Genomic DNA, 10966 nt, shown 5'->3' on the forward strand with positions numbered 1-10966 from the left:
TACATAACATAAAATTTAACATCTTACCTATTTTTAGGGGTACAGTTCAGTGACATTCAGCACATTTACTTTGTTGTGCAGCCATCACCACTATCCATCTCCAGAGCTTCTTCGTCCCAAACTGAACCTCTGCACCCGTTAAACACCAATTCCCCACTCCCCTTTTCCACAGCCCCTGGCGGCCACCATTCTGTTTTGCGTTCTGTCTTGGAATGTGATTGTTCTGGGTACCTCCTATCAGTGGAATCATAGTATTTGTCCTTTTGTGCCTGGCTTATTTCACTTAGCATAATGGCTTCAAGGGTGATCCTTGTTGTAGCATGTGTCGGAACTCCTTTTTTAAAGCCTGAATATTCTGTTGCAGATTTTCACCACGTCTGATTTATCTGTTTATTTATTGATGGACATTTGAGTTGTTTCCACCTCTTGGTTATTGTGAGTAATGTTGATGTGAGCATGGGTGTGTAAATATTTGTTCAAGTACTTGCTTTCAGTTCTTTTGTATATACAGCCACACGTCACTTAATGACAACTATGTTCCAAGAAATGCTTTTACGCAATGTCATTGTTTTGCAAACGTCATAGGGTATACTTACTCAAGCCTAGATGGCATAGCCTGCTACACACCTAGACCAGATGGCACAGCCTTTTGCCCATGGGCTACAAACCTGCATGTCAAGTTACTGTACTGAATACTGTGAGCAATTGTAACACAAAGGTGAAGTGCTTATATAAACACATCTAACCGTAGGAAAGGCCCAGTAACAGTAGGGTACTATAATCGTATGGGACCACCATTGTATATGTGGTCTGCCATTGCCTGAAACACCTTTATTTGGTGCATGAGTGTGTAACAACTATTTTTTGTTGTATATTTCCTCTCAGGTATTTGTTTTAGGGCTTGTGTTCTATGCTGCCTGCCTGTGCATTTTTCTCCCTCTTTAGTGAGCTTTCTGACCGGTAGGTCTGCGTCCTTGAAATAAATTTCAACATTTCACATCATACTTGAAGCTCTTCCCCATCCCACCCCAATCCACTCATAAGCGCGCAGACCGTGTAGTGGCTCAGGGTGTGAACCGCTAGGGCTCCATCCCAGCCCTGCCATCCATTAGTTAAGTGACCCTGGACAAATGATACAAACTCTGTTTGAGAGTATGCGATGTAATAGTGATGCTATAGAAGTAGTAGTAGAATCTGTTTAAGTCTCAAAATAGGATTTTATTTGAATATGTAATTCAGAATAGGGACGTGTATGCTAGTTCTAAATTTGCCTAAAGCTGTTAGGAGTCTCAGTAGCTCTAATGTCTCCAAGGCTGCCTTTGCAGGTAGCAGGAACTTCAGAGTGAGTCTGTATAAATTGGTAACCGTCTCTAAGGCCTGCAAAATCCTAGATTCCATGGGTGGGTAGAGGAGAACTTTATCTTTCAGAAATAATTTATTTAAAAAAATGAGCTTGCAAATTATTCCTGCCATTTATTGTTGCTTTCAGGAAAGTCATCAGATAAATTAATTAGCATTTCAGAGCTTACCAGGTCTCACAGTGGCTCATGTCTGTAATCCCAATACTTTGGGAGGCTAAGGCAGGAGAGTCATGTGAGGTTAGGAGTTTGAGACCAGCCTGGGCAATATAGTGAGACTGTGTCTCTACAAAAATTTTTTAAAAATTAGCTGGGCATGGTGGCATGTGCCTGTAGTCCCAGTTACTTGGGACGCTGAGGTGGGAGCATTGCTTGAGTCCCAAAGGTTGAGGCTATAGTGAGTCATGATCACACCACTGTAGTCCAGCCTGGGCGACAAAGTGAGACCTTGTCTCAAAAAAGAAAATAAATACATAAAAAGCTTACCAGTTACTACCTATCCTTTTGAGACCTCACAACCCAGGTGGAGAACACCAGCTCTGGTGTTTTATCTACTAAATGTTGAGCAAGCATCCCTTAAGTACCAGGCATGCTGGGCACACAAAGATGAATGGGCTTTTGAAGTGTGGTGGGAGAAACAGACCTCATCTTGGGGGAAATCACCAGTTTCCCTAATTGAAATGGTAGACAATATTGACAGGCATGGGGGCCCGCTGAGACTGGGAGGATGAGCTTGCTGGGGGATGTCTAGGAAGGTGAGGAGGAACTATTCCAGCTGAGTCTTAAATTATAGGCGATCCTCCTCCATCAGAAGGAAGGGCAGTCCTCGCAGAAGAAATAGCATGTGCACAGAGGTGCAGACCAGAAGCAGTCTCCTGCTTACAAGAAGGGACTCCAAAGCTTCTAGTTCTTGTTTTAGTTAGTTTCATTTGTTTTTGTTAATTTAGTTTTTCTTTTTTGGGGGGGTGGCGAGGGACAGGTAAAGAGGTATCCATTAGGGGACAGAAATACCTAAAACAAATTTCCTTAGGCACACAGGAGTGCAAATTCAAATTGTTTTGCAAATCTAATGTCAGGAAAAAAAACAGCCAAAAATTGAAAGAAAATTTAGATTACTTAATTCAACTGTCTGATTTTTATAGACATGGAAAGCGAGTCATAATGTTATGAGCATATAGATATATTCCATTTCTTGGTGCTAATAAGAATAGCAGCTACACAAGGGAAGGGGAACTTGACCAAGGAGGGCACTTGACTCAGGCCAGGGTCTGGGTGTGCGATCGGGAGGGCTGGGTCTGTCATGTCTAAGACTGGGTCAGGGAGCAGGGCGGGCCAGACAGACCAGTGAGGCAGATGGAAGTAAGAGTGTAGCGGGCTTATGGTGGCTTTCAGATAGTGTGTGTCCCTTCCAAAAGCCGCAGCTGCTCTGCAGCACCAGCCCAGTGGGACTTAGGAACGTCAGACTTCTTGATTTTTTTAAGAGATGCCAGAAATTTGGGCTTTTATGTGAAATCATTCTTTTAAAAATATAATTAACTAAATGAATTTTTAAAAGCACTGTATGAGCAAACAAAGCGTGTCTGCAGGCCACCAAATTTTACAAATGGGCATCTCTGTTTTTGTCAAGTGGTGAAAGCTGAACTACAGCAAGGAAGAGAGCCAGCACGTGGTGAGAATCACAGGGCTGGCCTGGCAGCTGTCAGGGCCCTGGGTCCAGTTGCTCCTGAGTCCAAGCCCTCTCCTCGGCCTCCTTCCTGTAGCGGGTTTTTCATTTTGAGTCAGCGACATACACTAGTAGTCTGCTAGTAGATCCCCCTTTGTGGTGTAAGTTCATTTACCTTATGTTTCTTTTTAGTGGAAATTTTCAAACATACTCAAAAATATAGAGAATAGTACATAATGCACTACCTTGTCACCATCAGGCAGTGACTGGTTAACCCGACTAGATGCCATGGCTCACGCCTGTAATCCCTGCTACTCTGGAGTTAGGGGCAGAGGTCCCAGGGCAGGGATGTGTGTGGGGGGGTGTTGCTTGAGCCCAAGAGGTGGACACCCGTAGTGAGCCATGATCCCGTCACTGCACTCCAGCCAGGGTGACAGAGCAAGAACCTGTCTTAAAATAAATAAATAAAATCCAATCAGTGTTCAGATTTCCTCAATTTACTTTGTTCAAATTAGGCAAAATAAGGAGGATGTGTTTTTTAAATTTGTACATTTTTGAAGCAGAAGAAGAAACCAAGGCAAATTTCAGAGCAGGAGTGAAAGTTTATCAAAAAGCTTTAGAACAGGAAGGAAAGGAAAGAAAAGAAGGAAATTCCAACTACATTGTTGCCAATATTAACTGTGTATCCTACAATAATTCTTTGTTTATATATAAACAAACAGTTTTTTAAAATGACATTGTATTATGTTTTCTGCACATTTCTGATAGAATTTGGATTTTTACCATTTTGTACTTCCTCCTAAATGATACATCTGGACATTGTTCTAGGTCAGTACATACTGCACTTCCTCATTCTTTCCAATAGCTGTGTAATCTAAAATTTGGTTCTATCATAATGTATGATATTGTAAGAATTCCTCACTGATGGAAAATTTAAAGATTGTTATAGCATTCTTTGTAATAACAAAAATCATTCTTGTCATTATATCCTTATACTTTTTTCTTTTTTTTTTTTTTGAGACGGAGTCTTGCTCTGTCACCAGGCTGGAGTGCAGTGGCACAATCTCAGCTCACTGCAACCTCCGCCTCCTGGGTTCAAGCAGTTCTCCTGCCTCAGCCTCCTGAGTAGCTGGGACTACAGGTGCGCGCCACCACACCCAGCTAAATTTTGTATTTTTTAGTAGAGACAGTGTTTTGTCATGTTGGCCAAGATGTTCTCTATCTCTTGACCTCATGATCTGCCTGCCTTGGCCTCCCAAAGTGCTGAGATTACAGGTATGAATCACCATGCCCGGCCCTTACACTTTTATAGAATAAATTCCTAGAAGAGTTTTACATTCAAATAATTCTTTTAGTGGTTGCTTATATTCTCCCAAAAGCTTGTGACAGTTAATATTATTCTCAGTAGTATTTTCCCAAACTCTTGATGAACCCTATCTAATGTTTTTTTACATTTCCTTGACTACTAAAAAATTGGGTTTAGCTTCACATGTTTGTTATCTGTTCTCACTTCCTTTTCTGTGAAGTACTTCTTCATTTATTGCCCATTTAAAAAATTAGGTTGTTTGACTTATTGCTTTGCAGGGGCTTTTTATATATTAGGGGTATTACCTTGTTAGGTGTGGCAAATATTTTCTCCTAAGCCTTTCAGGTCTTTCAGTCCTTCTTACAATTCTCCCTTGCTTTTCAAATTCTTTTTCAATTTTGTAGCTGTTGAGTTAAATGTTTCTTACCATGTTTGATTCCCTGCATTTTTCCATTATTGCTTCCTGTTGGGAATGCTCGTTTCAAAAAAAAAAAAAAAATAACAGGAAGTTTGCATTTTAACTCTACTGCTGAGTTTGAACTTTTGTAAAGACGAAAGACAAAATTATCACACATGTAGTTTAGAGATCTGAACTGGCTTTATTTGCCATTCCAGAATCAGGCAGCACGTAATTCCATAAGATTGTTTGAGTGAGCTGAGGGGAGGAGGCTGGCTTTGTGGACAGAAAAGGGGTGAAGAATGCAGAAACAAAGAACCCAAAATAGGTCATTTCAAAGTTACTTTTCTTGTAAGACTGGAACAGGGAGACAAAACAATGGAAAATAACTGGTTAACATCAGGTTAGTTTTTGTTGTAAAGATTAAAACAAAGGAAACGCCATTTCGGTGATTGTTGGAAAATGTGAATTTCCTGACGTACCCTGCACATTGACCAGTCTCCGCTAGGTGTTCTGAAGCAGAACCCTCCCTTCTCCCTTGTTTATTCAATATTTATTATAGGTACGGATTTCTGGATTCCTAATTTTTGAGGGGTCTGTTTTTCAATACTGTTCTTGTTTTTGTTCCTACATTGTCTCAGCTTTAGGATTGCCAGACTCAGATGTTATGATTGTGGCCTGTTAGGTCACCTTCCGTTGATACTGCCTGGAGGAGTGCTGAATGCCGTTCTTTGCAGGCCTGTACTGTTTGTTTGCCATGTGCTTCTGTTGCCATATTACTCAGGACATGGAATTTGAGGAGGGGGACTGAGAGATGAGGTTTCCCTTAGGTTTTCAGGTTCTCATTTGTGATTTTCATTACAACCCCATGATACAGCAAGGTGGCATTTGGACGCTACTTACCAACGCATTTCCTCTTTGCCAAGTTTAACAAATGACTAATGACTGTATTAGCCTATGGGACTAAGGCTAATAGAAACCACCTCTTCCTCCTAACATGTATAGTTTATATGCTGTGATTTGCTTTCAAAATACATTTTACTTAAGTGAATATGTGTTCTGGTATTTGGCTTTATGCTAAGTTGTAGAGAGCCCTATCTAATATTAATGTTTCATATAACATTACATAGGAAAACCATTTCCCAGCGCTCTTGCCTCCCCTCCCCGACAAGTCATCTAAATGGACATCCTTAATTTTGAGTGTCCTGTTATTCTGTAACCTTGTTGATTCAGTGTCTTATAAGCTAAGATGGGCTGGAGGACCCTCCTAGCATGGCTCTCTGTTTTCTCTAGAATCAAACAACGTTTCTTAAGATGGCACTTTAGGCCTACTTGTAGACTATCTTTGGAGACTCATTACCCAGGCACTTCCCCATCCCATACCTTATGCTTCAATATTATGTGACGCCTGAACCCACTGTGATGTGTCATGCCGTTGTTGCTTTGCACATGCTGTGCGTTAAGCTGGAATATACTCTCACTCCCATCTGCTGAATGGGCTGTTATTCACCTTTGGAGCCTTCCTGATTCCCTTTTCCTGGAGTTCATTATGATTTCCGTTATATCTTGTGCCACCTTCATCATTGCATGTGAGAAATTACATTAAAATGCTTTATTTATATAAGTCTTTCATTGAGAAGACTGAATTTTCTAAGGGGAGAGACCTGAAGCTTGGCACAAAGTAGAGCCCAAATGGTTTTTGAACAAACTTGAGTCAAACAACAGGCTTTTGTGTGAGTAGGTACAAACATGTTGAAGGGTGCTGTCTTACCTCAGGCTGCCATAACAAAATACCATAGACTGGGTGGCTTAAACAACAGGAATTTACTTTCCCACAGTTCTGAGGCTGGAAGACTGAGATAGGGCACCACCGTGGTTGGGTTCTGGTGAGGGCTGTCTTCCTGCCTCATGAGAAGAGGAAGAGATACCTGAGCTGCCTTCTCGCTGTGTCCTCGCATGGTGGAAAGAGCTCAGGTAGCTCTTCCTCTTCTTATAAGTGCACCCATTGTCTAGGATCGGGGCTCTACTTCTATGACCTTATGGTTTGCAAGTGGTCCCAGCCCCGTAGATGTAGTTCTGAAATTGTTAGTGAGTTCAGTGGGGGAAGTCCCATTGCTTTGGGAGAAATGAATGTCTGTGCTTCATGTTAGGGATGAAGTATACTGACACCTGCAGTTTACACTGAAATACATTAGCAAATGAGACGTATTGGTGGGTAGGAAGAGGGGCGACAGATGAATGGATCTGTGGTAAAACAAGTGGAACAAAATGTTGATTGTAAAGTCCAGGCGGTGAGTGCCTGGATTCACAAGACAGTTCTTTCAACTCTTCTTAGTTTTGAAACTTTTCAAGATAAAATGGTGTGGAAGATACCTGCATTTTTTAAAAAACACATTTATTGGCTAGGCATTTCCATTATAACCATTAAATCGTTAATGCGAGCTTCCTAAACTTAACTGATTTATTTTTCCCTTCCTGCCGTTTCTCCTCCTGTCTTTATCTAGTCAGTTCCTTCAAATCTCAGTTCATGTGGTGTTCCTCCAGGAAATTTCCCCCGGCCTTCCAGCCTGACCTAGATGTGTCTTTCTGTGTTCCCAGGGTACCACTCGCGTACTTCTGCCATAGAATTTATCATCTTCTGCTGTAATCATTTACTTACTAATCTATCTGAACCACCAGTCTTTGAGTTCTTTGAAGGCAAAGACTATGTTTCTGGAATGTTTTTGATACAAGAAAAAGCAAACACAAAAATAGACTATCTGTGGCTTAAACAGAAGTTTCTCATCTCTAATACCCTGTGTCATCGCCTGATGGGTCTTCCTGCCCACTGCACAGACGAAACCAGTTTACTGAGACCATGGTATTGCAGTAAAGAGAGTTTGGTGGACTCAAGGCTGGCCACATGGAAGAACTGGAGTTAGTAGTCAAACCAGTCTCCGTGAAGGCTCAGAGGTTAGAGTTTTTCAAGGATAGTTTGGTAGGCAGGGGGTGAGGGAATGGGTGTTGCTGATTGGTTGAGGATGAAATCATAGGAGTGTGGAAAACGGTGCTTGTACACTGAGTGTACCTCTGGATGGCGGGGAGGAACCACAGGGATGGCTGGGTCATGAGTCCAGGTGGAGTCAGAGTGAAAAACATCTCAAAAGACCAATCTTAGGCTTTACAATACTGATGTTATCTGTGGGAGCAACTGGGGAAGTCCAAATCTTGTGACCTCTGACCACATGACTCCTGAGCAGTAAGGGGTTATAGAAATGAGGCCTACATTTTAGCAGAATTCAGGCCCCTCCCATAATCCTAATCTTATGGCTTTTTACTAGTTTTATAAAGGCAGTTTCAGTCCCCGAACAAGGAGAGGATCAATTTTAGGGAGGGACTATTATCATCTTTGTTAAACTAGAAATTCCTCGCACGGTTAGTGTGGCCCATGTTCAGGAATAAGGGAAGACGGCCAGCCTGTGAGACCAGAGGCAAGATGGAGTCAGCATGTTGGGCTTCTCTCACTGTCCGAATCTTTGCAAAGGCAGTTTCACCCAAAGTCTGGAGGTTGCTGTTTCCAGGACTGGTTCAGTGAGGACATGTGGTCAGCACCTCTGCCTTGGCTCTTTCCCTTAATCATGCCAAGTTAACTGAAGCAGTGATGTAGGCTGGAAATACCCACCATGGCTATTTTAGTTTTTGAACTTTAAGCACAGATAACGTAACTGGGTTTGTTGAGTAGTTTTCAATTCATTTATTTCTTCTAGAGAAATTGACATTGTTTTTCAAAATAGCAGTTCACAGTTAGATAACTACATGTGTTTGAAAGGATCCCCCCTGCCCCAGCCTGGAAACTTTCTTTTCAGACAGCTATAATAATTCATGGAACCAGGATCGCTTCAGAGAAATGGTGTGACAGCTTGATGGTCTGGAGGTTCCAACCTCATTCACAAACCTCAGCTCTGTAGGAAACTGTGTGGACCAGAAATGAGGCCAGAAGTAGTTTCACCTTCCTAAATTCAAGCCTTTGGGGGAGGTCTGCCTCTTAGCCCATTTATTCTATTTTAGTCACATTGCAGATGTTTTTATCTAGTTAATTGCTTAGCTCATTTATTTATTTATTTTAAAAAGCATGTAGTTCACAGAGGGGGAGTGGAAGGAACACCTGGTGTAGGCAGGTAAACAGTCAAGTGTAAGGGGGGAAGAGCAGATGTGATCTGGACTCCTGACAGCCAAGGCCCTTCACTGAGGAGTGCCCTGAGATCGTCAAGAGAAAGCTTGATGATGTTCAGCCTGTGCTGTTTCAGAAGACAGAGAAATCTAATACGTGAAAAATAAACTTGCAATACTACATAAATATGGTCTTAAACAGGTTTTACATATAGGAAGGTATAGAGAAAATTCTGGTATACACAGTTAATAGTGAATATCTCTGGGTGGTAGGATCATACATGCTTTTTATGTGTATTCTGTACATTTGCTGTGAGCATCATTATTTTAAATGAAATATTTTTTACATTTTGCTTTTTTTCTTTGATAAAATTGATCAACTGATTACTTTTTATAACACTTGCCTGAAGAGTCCTGCTTGTTACTGCTGTTGACTCTCATGAATTACGATTTGCTTGTGTTTTGTGAGCTGAAATTACAGGCTTTAGCTGTGAGACTCCCGATCATTCTTCATGCTTTTTGTTCCCCCAGAGAGGTTTCCTTTAGCATTGCCTGGGGCTCTAGCACTGTGAGCAGCCTGGGACCACCTTTCATGTTACTTTATTGGATTTGGAGGAGTGTTGTGGGTATAGATTTTCAGGGGAGAATTCCCTATAGCCAGAGTCCAGGCAGACACGCTTCCTTGTCATGTTCCTCTGTTGGTGCACAGCTGGTGTGCTTCTTCAAGGGTCTTGACTTCTCAGCTCTCAATTGAAAAGGTGTCTCACTTCTAACTCCTACCTTGTGTGTGTGTCTGGTCTACCAGCCATGTGAATGTGTGCACGCGCACACACTTGCACATTAAATCCTAAATTACCAAGAACAGCAACCATCCAAAACTTCAGGAACTGCTGCTCTTACTGCTCTGATTCTCTCCTGTTTGGGGATTCTTGCTTTCTTTTGAGCTCAGCTGTGCATTTCAGAGTAATTCTAAGTCTTAGCTGCTCATGAGGATCACCTGGGAATCTTTTAGCATTTCCCATGCCCAGGTGCTTCTCAGACCAATTCTTTCAGAATCTAGGGTGGGACCCAGACGTAGGATGTTTCTGAAGCTCCCTGCATGATTCTCTTGTGTAGCTAAGAATGGGAACCACTAATTTAAAATGATTTTGCTTTATTTCACCCGATGATGTATGTGTGTGTTGTGTGTGTCTGTTTTTCCAGTGGGGATGTTTTCGGGCTATCTGGTCAGAGTAATGGAAATAGGAGTCCGCATGTCTTAAAGCAGCCTCATTTTCTGGGGTGACACCCAGAGTTCTTGGAAACCAAGGAAATCAAGGATGCAGACAACACCAAGTGTGAGGTTTAGAGCAGAACTTGAATAGGAGAAAGAAGGAGAACAGTTGTCTGCAACAGAGAGGGGTCCCAGAAAAAGGGTTGCAGTGAAATGTAGGGTTTTTTTAAAATAGATGAGCTTGTGGGGAGGCAGTGTCTGATCTACACAGGGTATGGAAAACCTGTTAGGACCAAGTATGCCATCTGCATAAGGCAGCCCCCGCCACAGTCTTATTATGCAGGTGGGTCCTCAGTCTGAGCTACTCCATGTTACTTATTTCTTACTTCTTTCCTATTGTGCATGTGCTAAAAAAGTGGGAGGTGGAACCCCCATGGTGGACATGCCTGGCTCCAGGTAGCGCTTCTATCAGTGCAGCTGCTGCATTGTAGCTGTTCAAGCTTCCAGCTTCCTTATCTGTGTTTGCAGCCCGATCTTCCAGGCTGCTCTGTGTAGAAAATAAGGGATTTCTTGGGCAGCCTTTTGTTAGAAGGGAAGTTCTGGCCAGGCAGTGGCTCATGCCTGTAGTCCCAGCACTTTGGGAGGCTGAGCAGGAGGATCACCTGAGGTCAGGAGTTTGAGACCAGCCTGGCCAACATGGTAAAACCCCATCTCTACTAAAAATACAAAAATTAGGCAGGCAGGGTGGTGCGTGCCTGTAATCCCAGCTGCTCAGGAGGCTGAGGCAGGAGAATCACTTGTATCTGGGAGGTGGAGGTTGCAGTGAGCTGAGATTGCACCACCGCACTCCAGCCTGGGCGATAGAGTGAGACTCTGTCTG

The 10966-nt window shown here is 42.4% G+C and overlaps 1 protein-coding gene across 3 annotated transcripts in view; it reads left to right on the forward strand.

Annotated features, from left to right (window-relative positions):
• Positions 1-10966, forward strand: part of RALB (RAS like proto-oncogene B) — a 45098-nt gene that overhangs the window by 11224 nt on the left and 22908 nt on the right. The window contains exon 2 of one of the 3 annotated variants that reach the window (XM_037728409.1): positions 10322-10429. The exons of the other annotated variants lie outside the window; for them this stretch is intronic. The gene's annotated coding sequence lies outside the window, so the exon portion shown is untranslated. The remainder of the gene's footprint in view (positions 1-10321; positions 10430-10966) is intronic. 3 annotated transcript variants of the gene reach the window in all.

The sequence above is a fragment of the Cebus imitator genome, unplaced genomic scaffold (genome assembly GCF_001604975.1).
Source record: "Cebus imitator isolate Cc_AM_T3 unplaced genomic scaffold, Cebus_imitator-1.0 Scaffold264, whole genome shotgun sequence".
Classification (NCBI taxonomy): Eukaryota; Metazoa; Chordata; class Mammalia; order Primates; family Cebidae; genus Cebus; species Cebus imitator.